At 40.3% G+C, this 21,137-nt stretch overlaps 1 protein-coding gene across 11 annotated transcripts in view; it reads left to right on the top strand.

Moving 5' to 3' along the window:
- The window catches only part of LOC137327994 (leucine-rich repeat-containing protein 4C-like), a 542,247-nt gene that overhangs the window by 18,114 nt on the left and 502,996 nt on the right, over positions 1-21,137 (top strand). For 7 of the 11 annotated variants that reach the window (XR_010964588.1, XR_010964589.1, XR_010964590.1 and 4 more), the window contains exons 3-4: positions 482-679; positions 2,819-2,887. The exons of 1 other annotated variant lie outside the window; for it this stretch is intronic. The gene's annotated coding sequence lies outside the window, so the exon portion shown is untranslated. Of the gene's footprint in view, positions 1-481; positions 680-2,818; positions 2,888-3,976; positions 4,206-21,137 lie in introns of those variants that run through there. 3 more of the 11 variants (XR_010964591.1, XM_067994037.1, XM_067994039.1) reach the window with 3 other exon arrangements.

Genomic DNA, 21,137 nt, shown 5'->3' with positions numbered 1-21,137 from the left:
CCAAAGTGTCAGTGGTAGCACTCTCGCCTCTGAGTCAGAAGGTTGTGGGTTCAAGTTCCACTCCAGAAACCTGAGCACACAATCCAGTCTGACACTTCAGTGCAGTTATGAGGGAGTGCTGCACTGTCAGAGGTGCCATCTTTCTAATGAGATGTTAAACCGTGGCTCCATCTGCCCCCTCAGATGGATATAAAAGATTCCGTTGCACGATTTCGAAGAGCAGGGGAGTTTTCCACAGTGTCCTGGCCAATATTTATCTCTCAACCAACATCACTATAAAAGCAGATTATCTGGTCATTTATCTCATTGCTGTGTGCAAATTGGCTGTGGCATTTCCTACATTATAACAGGACTATACTTAAACAGTGCTTAATTGGGAGATCCTGAAGTCATGAAAGGTGCTATAGAAGTGCAAGTCTTTTCTTCAGTTTTACTGATTACTAAAAATACATAATACAGAGTTTTCTGTGATATCATTTAGGATGGTATGCATTTGGTGGGGCATCAATGGCACTAAGTTGGTAATTACTGTACTGCAGTGTGCCAGCACTGGGTGATAACATTCACATGCTGTTGCTACTGGAAATAGCCGAAGGGATTGATGACATCCATTCTGCCACCAAAAACAGCCAGTTGGACAATGCTGAGCCTTAAGACACAATTCAGATGTCTAAGAGAGGTGGGTAATTCATTTTAACGAGCCACAAATGTAATAAATCTGTTCATTGTCTAACATTATAATACTAACTTGGCCATTAGGCATTTCTCCATTGCAGACTGTTAGCCATAGGCCATTAAAACAAGATATTTTCTATAATATGCATTTAATTTCCTCTACTAGTACACTGATTACAAGTTCTCATAAAATTGCTGTGTGCGCTATTTTAACACAGTTGTTAATCCATTTAAAATAACGGTCCTGTACATTATATAGTTTGTTGGAAATGCTCATTTGAGGATACATGGCTACCAGTTGTGTTAGATAATTTTAAGTGGCAAAGCCTTGTATCTTGACTCCAATCCACTAAACATACAGAGAATCAGCTTACACACTGTTGCAATAGAACATTATCATCCATTAAGGGAGGTCCCACCTGCTGACAAAGTTTTATCTTGCTAGCAGTAAGCAGAACTCCAGGAACAACTTTAATGGAAGCAGAGCATGAAAGCGAAGGGAAATCAATGAAGCAGAGACTGGCAGGGGACCGGGGACAGAGCCATTGATTTTGTGTTCTCATGTATATCAAGCAGAGTGCAGGAAAGAAGAGAAAGAAGAACAAGAGAAAATGGGCTGGCAAGATGTAAAATAAAATCAAGAAATAGGCAGGCACAAAAAGTGAAGAGAAAATAGCAACTGAGGAAAATAAAGAATGAGAGAGAAATCAGATAACCGAGATGCAGGGAAAAAAACAAATAATTTATAATGTATATGTGTGGCTTATAGTCTGCTATATTCCTTTGTATCCTTAGTGATTTCCCTGAATATGTACTCGCTCCTTGAATCAAATATCTTGATAATGTAATTGTTTACATATTTTTTGATACATTTTGCCCATAAGTGTATATACACAAACCAAACACCAGTAAAGGCATAGGAATCATACTGGAAAATTATTGTATCTTGCAGGAAGTGTCTGATTATGAGCTTGGAAGCATTGGCACTCACAATCACTGAGAATAAGATCCTAAGTTGATTATACTGGGGAAGAATCATGCAGGGTATAAAAGTGATGTACCACAATTGCTAGCAGTTGCTTCTGTTCATACCTCAATCACCTTTTTTCCCTCCTCTGTCTGATGTGTTTATGGATTTCAAAGACTCATTTGTAGTTTACAATTTTTATATCATGGCTACAATAAAACTATGATTTAAATGCAGGAGATCTTATAGTCTTTTCCTGTGTTAATTATTAAATGCATTTGATGGAGCAGTATCTTTAAATTCTAAATCAGCAAAAAGTTATCTGTTGATCAAATTGCACACTGTCTTCTCTTTATTGAATCAACACATTGATTGCATCAATCCTTGGTGCAATATATAATATTGTTTGTTGGCTGAATATATTCTTGTATTGATTTGATGTATTGATCCTAAAAGATGTCAGTACATTACTAAGTCTGTAGTCAGTGCCTTCCTGAGTGGATGTCAGTAACAGTACTTCAATCAGTGATGACTATTTAACAGTATATATTATGCACCAACTCCTCACTATGTTAAGCCAATGGCTTGGAGCAAGCCCTACTGCGTGGCAACACAAGATAACTGCTGGACAGTGCAGCCTAATGTTAATTTGCCTCGCTAATAATTTTGGCAATTTGATTGAATGCGATTTAAATATTAAGGGCTTCTTGTCCATTGTAAAGTATTTTCATATTAAAAATAACAGCAAGTTGATCTAATTTTTTTCAGTTCATTGATTTATAATGGAGCCTCTAAAATCCATCATGATGGAGGGACCTGCCTCACACTGGAGGATAATTGAGAGCCCCAAAATTTAACTTCTCCAATTACAGTAAATGTTGATACTGCTGATTTCCCTTGGTCTCCCTATCCCAACTCTATCCAACTTGAAGTTTCAGCCCAATGTGGATGAAGGGTAGAGAAAAGCCCAAAAATTCTTTGAGCTATAAGAAACAATTCTGCTGTCAAGTGTTTAATATTACAACCATGCTACCAAGCCAAGCCAAGTCCTGCTTTGAAATCCAGTTAAGGTTAATTTGTTATGTAAACCACCAACCCTGTCTATTAATTGAACTCCTGCCTGTAATAATTGGGAATTCTTCAAAAACAATGCTGACTTGGGTCTCTTTTGTACAGATTGATAGGATGTCAAAGCCCAGTGCCACCAAAATTTCAAGCGACCTGATCGAGCAAGAGCAATACCTGGTGAGCTGCTAAAACTGAATATCTGTCATTAATTTGTTACACATCGATTGTGAAATCAGTTGATGAAACATTTGATCTCTTCCTGTACCCAAATGGTCACTGAAGGGTTCTTGTGAACCAGTGGACACGGTGTCGTTGTGTTCCGTGGTCACCTGGGCTGGGTTCACATACTTTACTACTTGTCTAAATCATTCCATCATACCAATCCATTTACAACCATTTTACTCTGAGTGTTTCCATTATATACTGAAACAAACAGATATGACTTAACTTTGCCTCTAATTAGCTGGTCACTTGACATTTTCCCATGACACTGGAGGAGGAATGAAGATGGCTTCCAGGCTGCAACTCCCTAGTAAGCTCTCCTTTGCAACTCTATCCATGGCTATGGTCATCCTTTGCCTCCCCCCCCCCCCCCACCAATCCCCCCAATTTCCTCTGCTCCACTGCTTAAGATCCATGATTCTAATAGTGGGTACATTTTAGCCCAATCTATAACTTCAAGACATGTTGTTAAGATGGTCGAAGTATGGCTACCGAAGCAGCTGCTTTGTGGAGAACTGGTGGCTCGCAGAAGAAAGCAGGGTGGACATCAAGGGGACTACAAAGAAACGCTGAAGATTGACTTGAAGCAGTGGAATTGGTTGTTGACTTTTAGGAAACACTGGCCACCGACAAACGAGAATGGCATGCTGAAGTGAGAGAAGGAGTGAAAGGCTTGGAGATACTCTGCCATACCACTGTGGAGACAAGATATGAGAGATGGAAGGATTGGCAACGTCAGCAGGATCAACAGGAGAATTCCTTAGGAATGTGGTTATGTGAGACTTATGGTAGATTATGACTGCTCCCTTCTTTGTTGATAGCATCACCTTCAAGTACGTAGGACACACTACTATAAATGTAATTGTTGCTGTCACTCAATTATCATTACATAGCCTTCGTTGTTCCAATGATGCTCTGTTGATTGGCCAATTTCAGCTGATCTCCATCTATAGATGCTGCTGCAATTAAATTTACATTTGAGAAACAACTTTTGTTCGAACAAAAACATAAGATTTTTTACAGAACAACTTTTATTTTCCTAAGCTTGCAGGACAGGGTCAGTAATAGGCCGAGAGGAACAACATACCATGATATTGCTCCAAATGACTCTACAGCTGATCTTCACTTCCACCGATCTCCCGATCTGACCCATAAACCCTAACTACACTGACGCAGTTTTCAGATAATCATGGAGGATGGATGATGGGGGCCACGATGTAATTCTGAATTCAGTGAAAAAAGCAAATAAACATTGTTTTGTCGTTTACATAAATTCTATTTTTCTTTGTAATAACCAAGGGCAGTTTTTCAGGTGGTATATTTATACTATGTTACTGATTTTTTTTGTGCTTACCAAGATGAGGATCTCAATGCTGGCATGAAGTCTTTTCCATATTATACACCCAGTGTCAACATCAGGCATTCAGGAGTCAGATGTCACATAGCGAGAGCACAGTTCCTTCCACCCTGGACTAAAAATACCATGCTCAGAAAAGCAACTCACTGGTGCAACATTTTCCATCCCCACATCTTTGCAACATATCTAAATGAAGTTAACAATTTAGTACTCATCTGCACTCAGCAGAAAATGGTATATTGGGTAAAGGTCAGGAATAATGAAAAATATTGCCATCCTGAAATTAGGCCATAAATATCTTCCAAACAAAACTGTTCTTACCACAAATTTGCCTCCCATTGTCATTCAGGGATCACAACCTGATATTGCACTTCAGATGCTTATACTGCATTTCAATTGCTTGTTGAAGTGATAGCTGGTGTTAAGGAAAGCAGAAAGCAAATACTTAAAAAGCAAAGAACAATAGGCTACATTGTTAGCAATTGTACATTTCATTGGAAAAATCCTAAGCATCATAGTCTGTGATACTACAATTGACACATCATAGGGAGGTGAATATCCTTGGGGCTTTCCCCATTCCACCACTGCAACTTCCTCACCTTTTTAAGAAGAGGATATTATCATGTTCTGAATGTGCCTTTGAGCTTTTCATAGATGATTAATAAGACAAACTACTGGAGAAAGAGTGCAAGGTTATTATACGTTGCAAGGATTATTTGTGACCCCACAAGGTATGGAATCACAGAAGTTGCAGAGTCTTTATTGTATAATAAAACTTCCTCTATGTGGGACTAAACCAAGAAAGAAGGCTGGGTGTTCTGCATCTGCGCTCGCCAGCCTGTGATTTTCCATCCAAGTAAATGGGTGGAATATCGTCTTCTGGTGAGCACAGAAGAAAAAACTTTGGCCAGAATGTGTGCAAAGTTTAATGCTAAAGTGAAATGGATGAAAAAAATCAAGGTGTTTCATATTAAGAATTCTTTATTTATTAAAACAGTACCTAATTCCACAAGTCTTTTCCTGAAAAAATATGCAAAGAGAGAAATATGAGGCAATGCTTTATTTCTCTGTGTTGATTTGGATAACATGCATTCTAACTCATATCTAAACTGTCCAACCTCCCAAAACACTGAAGTGAAGCAGATGGGATGTACCCCACCCATCGCTATATAGGCACTTATATCTTCCCCATATTTTCTCCAGAATAATTTCAAACCATTGTTTTCTTTCTCAGTGTGTGGTTTAAATATATCCATTAAAAAAAATGTTTCTTTAAGGTAAGGTAAGGCAGCCATACTTTACTCTTTGCAGTATGTACAAGGAATATACAATTGGTAGTCACAACCTTATCAAGAAAACTGTAGCTTCAAAGATTTGGGGCTGTTTCTTTTACTCTTTCCAATCCCTTGAGAATCAAACTGCAGCAAATGTTATGGAAGAAAAGAACTGTACTTCACTTGTTTTGAAATGGTAAAGAACATAATAGCTGTAAGTGTGACTTCATTAACTGGAGTATCCCAGGAAGTTCATCTAAATGTAACACCAGATCTTCAGTTGTCAAAGGAAGGATAGAATAACGTGATTTATAATGCGAGCTGAAAATATGGCACAGATGGCAATATTGTGTAACTTGATGACAAGCTGATGGCCTTGTTTTGCTTTGTGTTCTTTTTAACTTTTCCCCAGCGAATAACACAAAGCAGGATTACTTACAGTAAACTTTCCTCTACACTTTCCTTACCATAAACACATTATGGACAACAAACCAATTGAATTCAAGTTGCTAAGGACACACCCAGTGTCAAACACGTTGGTTTATGGCACTGTGCATTGGATTTTAACAATGGCCATTTCTTTAAAAATACTCTGCTCTTGAGATACAAACATTGAGATGATTGTTTTAAGATATATCCATTTAAAATTCTCATCCTTGTGTTTATATCTCTCCATGGCCTCTCCCCTCCCTATCTCTCTAACATTCCCCAGCACTACAACCTCCCCTCAGATCAAGAATTAAAAAAAGACAGTTCTGAAGTGACCATTAATAGTGAAGTCTTGGTCCTGATAGCAATCGGCTGAGTATAACTCTTTAAAAAAATAAGTTGTTGCTGTTGTTAATAAAAGTTTTTTTTATTGAACTCTAACTGTTCAGGTGGTTATAAAAGATCTGATAGACTTTTTCAAAGAATGGCAGGGGCTATCCTGACCAACATTCATCCCTCAATCAACATCACCAAAACACATAATTGAATCATAGAAAATAAGAGCAAGAGTAGGCCATTCGGCCCTTCGGGCCTGCTCCTCCATTCAAAATGATCATGGCTGAACGTCTAACTCAGTATCCTGATACCGCTTTTTCCCCATATCCCTTGACCCCCTTTAGCATTAAGAAATATATCTATCTCCTTCTTGAATATATTTAATGACTTGGCCTCCACTGCCTTCTGTGGTAGAGAATTCCACAGGTTCACCACCCTCTGAGTGAAGAAATTTCTCTTCATCTCGGTTCTAAATGGCATACCCCGTATCCTGAGACTGTGACCCCTGGTTATGGATTCCCCAGCCATCGGGAACATCCTCCCTGCATCTAGTCTGTCTAGTCCTGTTAGAATTTTATATGTTTCGATGAGATCACCTCTCATTCTTCTAAACTCTCGTGAATATAGGCCTAGTTAACCCAATCTCTCCTCATACGTCAGTCCTGCCATCCCAGGAATCAGTCTGGTAAACCTTCGTTGCACTCCCTCCACGGCAAGGACATCCTTCCTCAGATAAGGAGACCAAAACTGCACACAGTATTCCGGATGTGGTCTCACCAAGGCCCTGTACAACTGCAGTAAGACATCCCTGTTCCTGTACTCAAATCCTCTTGCAATGAAGGCCAACATACCGTTCGCCTTCCTAACTGCTTGCTGCGCCTGGTCATCCATCTCATTGCTGATGGTGGGGCCTCGCTGTACACATTTTGGTTTCTGTGCTTTCCTACAAAACAACAGTGAATAATTAATTGGCTGCGAAGTGCTCGCGGACATCTTGAGAATGTGAAAGAAGCTAGAAAATGCAAGTTGTTTTTTTCTTATAACTCCATAAAATTTGCCCATTATTTGTAGTTACATTATATGATGTTCCTGCATCATTCAGTGCATTAGGTATTGAGGATTGCCTTGATTTGGACGGAGGCTTAGGATGGGGGAGGAGAGTGATTGAGAGCAATAAATGAGGGCAGGGTTGGGGCAATGTAGAGCCTCTTTGAATATGATGTGAGCAGTTGAAGGCCGGGATCTCCTTGGCCAGTCAATGATCCCAATGTCTCTTTGTTGAGGGGCCGTGGGAGTGGAGGCTTGGGATTGGCCTGCAAACAATGTGTTTCGAAAGTTCTGCGTACAATCCATGCAGCACTTGCTTATACTGGCATGTGTCCCACAGTTACTTTGTCACATGTTTGTTGTGTTGGTGTTGTTTTGTGCCACACCAGCAGATTGCACCTCCTCATCATTAAAAATAAGGCGAGTCTACTGGCTTAAAACTAATTTACAAAGAGGTTCTGTTAGAAAAACATAAAACAAGGTTTGGGGAAGGAAAAGGTATATTCAAAAGATATTGAAATACAATGTATCTCCTGATATACTGCTGTCTTTAGAAGTCACACCAAAAGGACCACAGTGAGGCACCTTATTTAAGGGGTATTTTATATTATTTTGCGCAATGCCATACCTACCCCAGTGCCTCCATTTCATCTTGATGCCTGTGCTACACTCAATTCTTCTTTTTAAATGTAGCTGTTAATAGGATAGAGCACTGATCAAAGTTGAACACAGAGTGGTCCAGATTTATCTCTTTGCTCAGCTCATTCGATACCCTTCTGGCCTGTAAATCAGTAGATTGAGCATTTAATCGCAGCTGACAGTCCAGTGCAGTATTGAGGCGGTGCTGTGTTGCAGATAAAACATCAAACCAAGGCCTGATCTGTTTGTTCTGGTGACTCAGGTTGACCTTAGAGATTCCATGGCACTATACAAAAAGAACAGGGTGTTCTCCCAGTGCCTGACCAACATCTCGTCCTCAACCAGTACAGCCCCACCGCTGTTTATCTGTTCTTGCTGTTTGCAAAGTGATTGCTGCATTTTCCAACATAAGTCACTGCACTCAAAGTAATTCATTGTGTGAAGCACTTTAAAATATTTCTGAGGCATGGTATAAATGCTATACGAGTACCAGTCTTTTTTGCTCAGACCCAAGTTTTGCTGTTTTTTTGTTAAATGTGGTTTGTGCTCGCAGTGTTGAAAGAAAAGTATTAACTAGCATTTATTTAGCACTTTTTACATCCTCAGAACATCCCAAAATGCTCCCAACTAATGAAGTACCACTGACATATCGCCACCACTGTTACATAGGCAAATGCGGCAGCTAGTTTGCATACAGCAAGGCCCCACAACAGCAATGGAATAAATGACCAGCTAATTTATTTTGGTGGAGGGATAAATGTTGGCCAGGGCACCAGGAGAAACTCCTCTGCCCTCTTCAAATAGTGTCATGGAATCTGAGCATCCACCTGAGCAAGCAGTCGGAGTCTTTGTTTAACGTATTATCTGAAATGCAGCACTTCCAGACAATGCAGCAGGTCCTCACTGAACTATCAACCTGACGTCCTTGGCTGGGGTTGGAACCCATGACCTTCTAATTCAGAGGCAAGAGTGTTACCCTGAGCTAAGCTGATTCTTTGATTTGCATCATCCATCATCACACATCCAGTATAAGCTTTGGCTTCTATTTTGACTGGGCTCCAAGGGAGCTTGGCCTGAAGCACACTTGGCTGAGGATTGGAACATTAGGTGTGTTAGCAGCTCTTAAAGGTCTGCAGTTCACGATAAACGGGGAGGTCGTGTTAGGGACTGAAAAGTTGCATAATTGTTCACTACGACGGAACACAGATATTTGGGAAACACTGCTCCCTTTCTTACTGAAGGATTTGGACCCCTATAGCAGAAGCTCCACCTAAGGATATTGCCCCAATTTGGAGCTGTAGACCAATGAAAGTACAGGTGCTGGCCAAATGGAGGCAGACCTACACCCAAGTCAGTGTGATAAGCCAGCTGTCTCGTACTGGGTTTCATATGAGAAAGATGTGTCCTGTTGTCAGGAGCAATGTGAGTGTGCACTCATTTTGAAGGCCCATCAAGTATGGCAAAAACCTAAGTAGAAACACGCCAAACATTTTGCAGAGAATTATCATCCTCTGGAACAAGTTGCCGGCATGTGCAGTGAGTGCGCATTAACTGCAAGCATTCAAACGGGAGGTGGACGAGTTCTAGAGATTGGCCAATGTAACTACATAGAAGGTAGGTAGGTATTGGGGGTGGTCTCCCCTAGTCACTATGGTCTCCTGGAACTTGTGTCATCACCTTTGGGGTTGAGAGAGGAATTTCTCAAGAGTTTTTGTCCTAAATTGGCCTAAGGTTTTTTTCTCTTTTATTTGCCTCTCCCAAGAGATTGTGCCTGGTGGATTGGGCTGGAGGGTGCGGGGTTGGTGGTGTGCAGAAATTACACCATGACAGTATAGGACTTCAAGGAAGTTTCAGGCTGTACTAATCTTTACTTCTATGGAAAGAGTTGTCACTGATCCAGATGTTGTCGGAAGATCACTGGTAGCAGATGGCACAGCTTCGTGGCAACATGTCTTGTGAAGCGGAGGAGGCAAGACAGAATTCCTGTGAGGTATGCAGGTGTAGATTCCAGGGTACTGATGGGTTTGGCTGCAATGCTTTCAGTATCATTGCAACTATTATTAGGCACCATACCAACCCCTCTTCCTATTTTCAATCATGCATCATGTTCGGAGCCCTTAAAGGTGTACCCATCCTCACCTTTTTATACAGTTCCCCATCAAAGCAAACAGTACCAAAATAATGGAGAAGTACTGGAGAGCCAAAAGCAACAAAGAATGCATTTTAGTCCTTGCGTACCCCAAGGACCCATGCCTGCTTTTCCAGTTTCTAGCGGTTAATGGCAGTGTGTGAATCCACACCAATGGTGCCCGATCTCTGCAAATTGGGGCCTTAATATGCTTAACTGGTTGGTTTATTATTGTGCCTGATGTAATCTTCGGCTCCAGGACAAGCCCAATGAATCCACTCCAGAATAAAACCTGATGACATTGATACAATTTTAAAATTTTCTATTACTAAAACTGTAATGAATACTTTTTGTGTTCTTTTTCAAGGACACATTATGTTAATCAGCATTCAGGAAATAATTTTTTAAAAATAAAAATAATAAATTGTGCTGAACAGCCATTTGATATTTGGAATGTATAGCAATATACTGCAGTGTGATGTTGCTAAGCAACGTTAAATTAAGCTTGTTTGGCATCATTATAACATTTGTAACTGGGATCTCCAATTATTTTGAAGTGTCTATTTTTCTGGACTGTGAGTCATCAATGGTAATTGCTCAGAATCCTGCACACTTGTGCAACTGATGAGGCATGAGAGTGTGCTGGATCTTCAATACCCAATGTTTTACTTAGGCTACAAGTAAAATAATTGTTCTCCAGCATCACGGTTTAGATATCCGCAGCAGGTTGATTCATCAGTTTGTTCTTTGTATATCATACCAGAATGTGGAAGATGTAATTGATGATTAATAGACCAATAATATTTGGAAAAGACACCTCTTATTTTCTTAACAATGTGTTCAGACTTCCCTTCTCTCCCCCCACTACCTTGAACAAGCCCGAGCTATCCCTTTACATCCTCTGACAGGTTTGTCGTGGTGCCAATCACTGCCTTCCTATGAGCACTAACCCCAACTGCCCCAATTTCCCTTCTTACCAACTTTCTAGCTGACCTCACTAACCTCCTTCCTGTCCCATTCACCCGCCCAACACTACCCACCGGACTCTTCCGGTATGTAAACAGTGGCTGCCCCCTTTTCCTGTTCCTTGGTTCTGTCATGAACAAGGCCCTTTCCGTCCACAACCTGATTGCGGATGATCGTATTGACATCCTGGCTTTGACTGAAATTTGCTTCACAGGTGGTAATAATTTACCCTGTACTGAAGATTTCCTGGCTGCACTTTCCACCATCTACCCTGCCCAAATGGCCATGGTGTGAGTCTTGCTCTTAATAGCAAGTCACAACTTGGTTTTTCCCCTATTCCTTTCACACCTTTGCTTCGAGTACCTTACTCTGTTCCACCCCTCTCGGCTCTCCTTTAAAATCTTCGTTATCTGCTACCTATCCCCTTTTCCCACGATATCCTCCCTTCTTTCTCCCTTGAGCTTCTGAACCTTTTAGTGCTGAATGTCCTTTGTAGCTTTCTAAATGTGTATGGTCTTCTATTACATTACACCTGCAGAACATCGAATTACATGGAACCTACAGCACAGAAACAGGCTATTTGGCCCAACTGGCCTATGCTGGCATTTATGCTCCACACGAGCCTCCTCCCTCCCTGCTTCATCTAACCCTATCAGGATACCCTTCTATTTCTTTCTCCCTCATGTGCTTATCTAGCTTCCACTTGACTGTATCGAAGCTGTTTGCCTCAGCTACTCCTTATGGTAGCGCGTTCCACATTCTTACCACTCTTTGGGTAAAGAAGTTTTTCCCGAACTCCCTATTGGATTTATTAGCAACTATTTTATATTTATGACCTCTAGTTTTAGACTCCTCCGCAAGTGGAAACATTTTCTCTACGTCAACCAATCAAACCCTTTCATTATCTGAAAGACCTATATCAGGTCACCCTCAGCATTCTCTTTTCCAGAGAAAAGAGCCCCAGCTCATTTAACTCTTCCTGATAAGGATATCCTCTCAGTTCTGGAACCAACCTTGTGAATCTTTTTTGCATCCTCTCCAATGTCTCTACATCCTTTCTATAATATGGAGACTAAAACTGTGCACAATACTCCATGTAGCCTAACTAAGGTTCCAAACAAGTTTAAGATAACTTCTCTGCTTTTCAATTCTATCCCTCTAGAACTGAACCCCCATGCTTAATTTACTTTTTTTATGGCCTTATTAACCTGCGTCGCTATTTAGTGATTTGTGTACCTGTACCCCTAGATCTCTTTGCTCCTCTACCCCATTTTGACTTTTATTATCCAAGCAGTATGTGGCCTCCTTATTCTTCCTACCAAAACGCACCACCTCACACTTATCTATATAAGAACATAAGAAATAGGAGCAGGAGTAGGCCATACGGTCCCCTCAAGCCTGCTCTGCCATTCAATAAGTTCATGGCTGATCTTCTACCTCTATTCCACTTTCCTGCCCCATCCCCAAATCCATTGATTCCCTTAGTATCCAAATATCCATCAATCTCAGTCTTGAATACACTCAATGCCTGAGCATCGACAGCCCTCTGGGGTGGAGAATTCCAAAGAGTCACAACCCTGAGTGAAGAAGTTTTTCCTCATCTCTGTCCTAAATGGCTGACCCCTTATCTTGAGACTATGGCCCCTAGTTCTAGACTCTCCAGCCAGGGAAAACAGCCTCTCAGCATCTATCCTGTCACCTCTCTTAAGAATTTTATACGTTTCAATAAGATCACCTCTCATTCTTCTAAACTCCAGAGAGTATAAGCCCAATCTATTTAATCTCTCCTCATAGGACAATGCTCTCATCCCAGGAATCAATCTAGTCAGCCTTCGTTGCCACCCCCTTCCTTAGGTAAGGAGACCAAATCTATATTCAATACTCCAGGCGCGGTCTCACCAGAGACTTATCCATACTGAAATTAATTTCCCAATTAAATGTCCATTCTGCAAGTTTATTAATGTCCTCTTGTATTTTGACTCATTCTTCCTTTGTATTAACTATACCCCCCAATTTGGTGTCGTCCGCAAATTTTGAAATTGTACTTCCAATTCCTGAATCTAAATTATTAATGTAAATTGTGAACAACACCGATGTTGTGGTCCTAGCACCGATCTCTGTGTTACACCACTTTCCTCCTTTTGCCAGTCTGAGCAGCTACCCTTAACCCCTTACTCTCTGTTTTCTGTTTTGTAGCCAACTTGCTATATATTCTGCTACCTGTTACCTAACTCCACATGCTCTAACCTTAGCCATAAGTCTACAATGCGGTACTTTATTGAAGGCCTTTTGAAAATCCAAATGTATTACATCTACTACATTACCCTTGCCTACTCTTTCTGTTACTTCAAGGAATTCAATAAGGTTGGTCAAGCATGACTTTCCCTTCTGAAATCTGTGCTGACTATTCTTTATTATATTTTCATTCTCTAGATGTCTTTTTATTACATGTTTGAGTAAAGATTCCATTATCTTTCCTACCATCCACATTAAGCTAACGGGTCTATAGTTCCCTGGACTTGTTCTATCTCACCTTTTTAAATATAGGAATAACATTCGCTGTCCATCAGTCCTCTGGCACATTTTCCTTTCCTGGTGAATTATTATATAAATGTAATAGTGCCTCTGCTATCTCCTCCCTAACTTCTTTTAATATTTGTGGATGTAATCCATCTGGAACAGGAGTCTTAACCTTCCTTAATTTGATAAGTTTATCAATTATCTCCCCACTTCCCATCTTAAATGTTTTAATATCTTTTTCGATCTGTTCTAATTTGGATAAACATAATTTAATAGGACAAAGCCAGCATGGCTTTATGAAGGGGAAGTCATGTCTGACAAATTTGCTTGAGTTCTTTGAGGACATAACGTACAGGGTGGATAAAGGGGAACCAGTGGACGTAGTGTATTTAGACTTCCAGAAGGCATTCGACAAGGTGCCACATAAAAGATCATTGCTCAACATAAAGAATCACTGGATTGGGGGTAATATTCTGGCATGGGTGGAGGATTGGTTATCTAACAGGAAGCAGAGAGTTGGGATAAATGGTTCATTCTTGGACTGGCAACCAGTAGCCAGTGGTGTTCCGCAGGGGTCGGTGCTGGGTCCCCAACTCTTTACAATCTATATTAACGATTTGGAGGAGGGGACCAAGTGTAACATATCAAAGTTTGCAGATGATACAAAGATGGGAGGGAAAGTAGAGAGTGAGGAGGACATAAAAAACCTACAAGGGGATATAGACAGGCTGGGTGAGTGGGCGGAGATTTGGCAGATGCAATACAATATTGGAAAATGTGAGGTTATGCACTTTGGCAGGAAAAATCAGAGAGCAAGTTATTATCTTAATGGCGAGAAACTGGAAAGTACTGCAGTACAAAGGTATCTGGGGGTCCTAGTGCAAGAAAATCAAAAAGTTAGTATGCAGGTGCAGCAGGTGATCAAGAAGGCCAACAGAATGTTGGCTTTTATTGCTCGGGGGATAGAATATAAAAACAGGGAGGTATTGCTGCAGTTATATAAGATATTGGTGAGACCGCACCTGGAATACTGCATACAGTTTTGGTGTCCATACTTAAGAAAAGACATACTTGCTCTCGAGGCAGTACAAAGAAGGTTCACTCGGTTAATCCCGGGGATGAGGGGGTGGACATATGAGGAGAGGTTGAGTAGATTGGGACTCTACTTATTGGAGTTCAGAAGAATGAGAGACGATCTTATTGAAACATATAAGATTGTGAAGGGGCTTGATCGGGTGGATGCGGTAAGGATGTTCCCAAGGATGGGTGAAACTAGAACTAGGGGGCATAATCTTAGAATAAGGGGCTGCTCTTTCAAAACTGAGATGAGGAGAAACTTCTTCACTCAGAGGGTAGTAGGTCTGTGGAATTTGCTGCCCCAGGAAGCTGTGGAAGCTACATCATTAAATAAATTTAAAACAGAAATAGTCAGTTTCCTAGAAGTAAAGGGAATTAGGGGTTACGGGGAGCGGGCAGGAAATTGTACATGAATTTAGATTTGAGGTTAGGATCAGATCAGCCATGATCTTATTGAATGGCGGAGCAGGCTCGAAGGGCCGATTGGCCTACTCCTGCTCCTATTTCTTATGTTCTTATGTTCTAATGTCCTGCTCACCTTGTTAGTCTCCCAGGTAAATACAGAGGTAAAGTAACTGAGGCAAGGTAGCCATTCAATATTTCTGCCATTTCGCTGTCGTTACCTGTGAGTTTATCTTGTGCATCCCTTAGCAACCCTATCCCTATTCTGATTTTTCTTTTGTTATTTATGTGTCTGTGGAATACATTGCTATTTCTTCTTAAATTCCTTGATAATTTAATCTTGTAGTTCCTCTTTGCTTTCCTAATTGTTTTTTTGACTTCTTTTCTAACCTCTTCGTATTCTCTTTTGTCATCCTATCTTTTTTTTGTCTGTGTACTCAGAGTATTCCTTTTTCATTAATTTCAATTTTACCCTTATCTCTTTATTCATCCATGGTACTTCATTATTAGCTAGTTTGTTCATTTTTTGAGAGCAATATATTTCTCCTGAACTCTCCTGATCACGGTTTTAAATATTATCCCCCTGCTCTTCTATTTCTTTGTCTGTCAATTTTTTTTTCTGGTTTACCTGACCTAGTTCCACTCTCATTCCCTCAAAATTAGCTTTTTACAATCTATTACTTTGGGCTTTGTCTTACATATGTTTTTCTCAACCATTATTTTAAACGTTATTATGTTATGATCGCTATTGCCCAGATGTTCCCCTATGCTTACTTCTCTTATCTGTTCTGGTTCATTTCCCACTATTAGATCCAGCAACGATTCCTCTCTTGTTGGGCTACTCACATACTGGGTAAGAAAGGAGTCATGTACACACTGTAAAAACTCCAATCCCTTTTCTCCTTTCCTTACCTCGTGTCAGTTTATTTCAGGGTAGTTGAAATCTCCCATGATTATTATTTGATGCTTTTTTACTCATTTCATAGATTTTTCTACATATTTCTTCTTCCACTTCCCTTCCGCTATTTGGTGGTTTGTAGAATATACCTGTTAACGTGATCGATCCCTTATCTTTTGTCTCAATCTATATGGATTCTGCTTCTATCTTAATGCTATTTATGTCCCTTTTTTCTGTTGCCATTATGTTGTCCCTAATCAGGACAGCTACCCCACACCCTTTCTTCCTTCCCTATCCTTTCTAAATACATTATATCCTGGAATATTTAACTGCCAATCCTGCTCCTTATGTAACCATGCTTCCGTTATCCCGACCACATCTGGCTCTTTGCTGTGAATTATTGCTTCCAGTTTACCCCATTTTGTTTTGGATGCTGTGCACTTTGCTGTACAGGCAATTTAATCTGTTTTATTAGTAATTGTTCCCCTTCCTTTGTTTTTAAGTTATTTTCCACTAATGTTCTACAACTGTATTTGTTCCCCTTTGTGACTGTTTATGTTGCCCTTGTTCCTTAACTTGGTCTGACCTTTACTCTCATTTCCTATTTCTTTTCTCTTCAGACTTATGTTCTCTTCCCCAGATTCTAGGTGATTCCAATCTCTACCAACTCCCTTGCTCCCTCTCTTACAAATTTATGGGCCTCCTGTCCTCATTAAACCTCTCTAAATAAATAAATTCTCCTCTCTATACTTGCAGCTATAGCCTGACCTCACCATTTTCTATGCCCTTGATCACTGACAAGGCTATCACAATCCACTTCCTTATATTCCTCGTCACCCACATCCCCTCCATCCCCACTTCTTCTACATCTGCCTCTGGAAAAGACTCTCTCCACAAATTGCTTGCAACCACGCTCTTGAACTCTGTACTGCATATCCTTGGCTCTCCAATTGTCACAATACTTTTACAGCTGTTGGTTTGCTCAATCACTCCATCACCCACACCTTTTGATGTCCTTGTCCTTAGTGAAACCTTCACTGTCTCTCATGCAGTCATTTCTCCAGTACAGCCCCCATCTTTGCTCTCTCAAATCCAAGGGGCAAGATTTGAGTGTACCGAGCACAGAACTGGCTTAGGCATCCATCGCCAGATCTGAGTTGAGCACATTAACCTTCACTAGACTTCGCTCTCCTCTCTAAAAACAGTCCATTACTCTTGGTTCATCCTAGAGGTCAAAGAAATCCAAGGCCCTTACCAACTGCTTCTTTAAAGCCCTCTTTCCCCTCCCCTACATGCTTACCTCCAACAATAAGTGTGAGGAGCTCATGGATTTCTTCATACTCAAGACAGAAGCCATCCATTTGGCTGCCTCTACTGCTTCCCTTTGCCCCCTAAACCAAACCTCTCCCAGGCCCGTTCCATCTTGCTCTCAACCCTCATGTCTCTCTGGTCTCTTCCCCATCTTCCCCCCCCCATCTTCTCTAAGCTTATCTCATCCGTGGTTCTTACCTTCTTCTCTTTCAACCCCATTTCCACTATACTCCTGATCCAATTTTCTTCCTGGCCCCTATTTTAACCAATATTATAAATGGTTCCCTCTATTCAGACACTGTCCCTCTATCTTTCAAAACCACCGTTATCACCCTGCTGAAAAGACACTGACAATCACTTTGTCCCTGCTAACTACCATCCCATTTCCAACCTCCCTTTCCTCCCCAAGGTCCTGCAACTTCCTGCTTGAATCCCTTTAATCAGGTTTCCATCCCTCCAAAGTACCAAAGAGCCCGAATCAAAATCACAAATGATATTCTCTGTGACTGTGACCATGGTGCATTGTCCCTCCTTGATCAATCTGTGGCCTTTGATACAGTCAATCACATGATCGTTCACCCGAGCCTCTCCACCGTTGTCCATCTCTGTGGGACCAACCTTGTTTGCTTCCACTCTTTGCTATTTGATCGTTGCCACAGCATCTCTGGGAATGGCTTCTCTTCCCATCTCAGATTCACCTGCCTAATCCAGAACCCTTGTGACAGCAGCAACAAGTTCTTTAGTCAGTAGCATTCCTCGTCACCCTTCTCTGTGAAGCAAGGTCTGGTCAGCCTTGATCAGATGCCAGAATTAGAGCTGGTGTGGGAATACTGGCCCTGGTTGCTTTCAAATGTGGGAGCAATACCCTACCAGAAAAGTAGTAAACTCAAGTCATACCACATTACCAGATGTTGAAATATTATGCAGCACATTTCACTTATGATTCACACACTAATTCTGCACTTTTCTATGCTGTGGTTTTGATTGAGCTTAGCTCATGCTGGATATCAACTTGTAGAGTAGTGGTAATGATGTATGCTTTGCAGAATGTAATGGTGTAATGTAATACAAGGCCTATAACTTGAATATTTGTATGAACAAGACAACTGTCACAAGTAAAGTGTAGAAAATGTTTGAAATCATAGAATATTGTGAATGTTGTGCATTTGTGTCATTTGCTGGTAAAATTTGACGATAGCACATGAGAATACCATATCACTTCCAGTGTCACCCAATAAAATATGAATAAGTCAGACTAAAGATTATACATAAGCAATTAAATTGCAAGTTTGCTTTGTTTGTTCGGGTTCATAAATTGTATAAAAATCATGACCAATTTATATCAAAAAAGTCCTGTGAGTTGCCAGTTGAATGAAAGATTTTATTTTGCTAAATGTGTGTGTTACTGTGGGTGCTTGTTTCCAGTAATGAAGTCCATTCCTGAGGCACATCACGAAGATTGCTGTGTTATATAATTGGTTCAACACCTTTCTTATGGGGCCACACTGAAATGTACATGTCAAACCTTAGCACTGAAGTATGTTGATGATATCACACAAGTCACACACTATTATACCTATGATACAAACTAATATTCTTAATGAATCAAAGATCACCAGCTCGCACTAAATTCCTATTGTTACACAGGTGATAATTCTTGAAAATATGAGCGCACTATGTGCTTGTACATAAACATTGCTGATTACAAGTTCTATCTCATGATTTCTTATGCTAGGAATCTGATGATGTAACTTATAGAAAGTAAAAAAGACTTGCCTTTATATATCACCTTTCAATACCTCAGGATGTCCCAAAGTGCTTTACAGCCAATGAAGTACTTTTGAAGCGTAGTCACTATTGTAATGTAGGATATGTTCACCTTGGCTCAGTTTTAGTACTCTTGCCTCTGTTGAGACTTGAGCACAAAGTCTCGGCTAAAACTTCAGTGTAGTACTGAGGGAGTGCTGCACTGATGGAAGTATTGTCTTTTGGATGAGATATTAAACTGAGGTCTCAGTTACCCTCTCAGCTAAGTGATCAACATTTATCCTTCAACCAACACCATTAATACAAATTATCTGGACATTTATCTTCTTGCTGCTTGTGGGACCTTGCTGTGTGCAAATGGGCTGCTGCATTTGTCTGCATTACAACAGTGACTGCACTTCAAAAGTACTTCATTGGTTATGAATCACTTAGGGATGTCCTGAGGATATGAAAGGTGCTATAGAAATGCAAGTTCTTTTTTCTTTTTGATTCTTCTGTTTAGTGCACCTTATTCTTGTATCTAGATATATATTCTTTAATCAAATTGAATTATTAACTATTTTACAGCAGCAAAGATCAGGATTTCTGATGGTAACAGTTACGCAATTACTAGGAAATCTGTGCTTGATGTGCGGAGTTGGATATATCAGTGGGTTGGCGTTCAGCGAGTTGGTGCAAGTATTCAATAATGGCCATTCAAATGGCTATTCTGGAAACAGGAGAGAAAAAAATTGGGGTTGGTTGATCAGAAGTTAGCAGTAATACAAAGGAAATGAGGCCAATATTCTTTGGTAATAATCAGCTTTACAGATTCTCCAGAGAAAATGCAATTGCAATCTTTAGCCTGTGAAAAGATTGCTGCTTAAGGGAAGGAAGGAAGGGAACATCAGATTTATTATTTATTGTTATTTCATCCTCCCTTTCCCCACCTTGTGCAGGGTCTGGGGCTGCTGAATTGCAGTTTACAGAGCTGGAATTGAGGGGTTGTATCTGTACAAAGGGCCAAATTTTGGTCCTTTAACTCTATCTTGTGCTCCATTCAAAATAAGAGAAATAGGGTTATGCTAAATGCAAATGTTAATATAACCTGTGTAATATAACCTATTGATGGATCATAATTCCATGCGTAATATGTTTAGCACAAGTATACCATACAGAGTTTAACCAATTATTTGCACCTGATATGTTTAGTAAATGAATGATCTCTCCACTTCAACATAACTTGGTCGTGTCTTAAATATTAGAAGTGTTGAGTAAACTGCTTACCCAATATATAACATACATGGTAATGATGGGTAATTTGGACTTAGGGCTACATTATGTTTCCACCATTTCCTTCAATCATTACTGAGCAGCATCTGGAATAAATAAATGTTATAGTGGCCAGCATTCATTGTAGAAACAGTGTGCCCCAATGTTAATATTTGAGTTCTCTGCCTGCAGTCCCATTGTGCTAGATATTAATCCTTGCTTGCATAATGGAAAAACCTAGAAGTGTTATTCATTGAATAACACAAATGGCTTTGCAGAGGGCCTTCAGCCACATGGCACCTACCTTATAATCATCAGCATGATAAGTCTCTCAAGGACTATAAAGATGAATAGTGGCAACGTTCCTCCCCGTGACTATTTGCCTGAAGCCTGTAAACAAAAATTGCCATCCCCTTGGATAAAAGAATGATGAATTTTGCTGTCTGTCCACCTCTGACCTTGCCTCAACAGCACCAAGAAAAGGAAATAAAAGGAAGCCAGGAAAATGACTGCTGTTGTCTCAACAAAAACAGGGAATGTGCCTTCTCATTCCTATAAAGAGTGCTAATGAAGAGAAAGGCCCCTATCAGACTGTGTCTACAATAGTGAGATATTAATCCCTGTAATATAATTAAGGTTGATTGAAAAGGGCTCTTGGTGTGAAACAAAGGAAAGCTGCTTGCTAATTTGTCAGCACATCTTTGCAGCTGATGTATATTGGGTATTGTGTTTGGAATTTGTGCAACGCAACCAAATATTCCATAGTTGAGAGACTGGCTTTTATCTGGAGACATAATTGTTCC

This window comes from Heptranchias perlo, chromosome 12, assembly GCF_035084215.1.
Source record: "Heptranchias perlo isolate sHepPer1 chromosome 12, sHepPer1.hap1, whole genome shotgun sequence".
In the NCBI taxonomy this organism is placed as follows: Eukaryota; Metazoa; Chordata; class Chondrichthyes; order Hexanchiformes; family Hexanchidae; genus Heptranchias; species Heptranchias perlo.
This window is presented reverse-complemented; position numbering and strand designations above follow the sequence as displayed.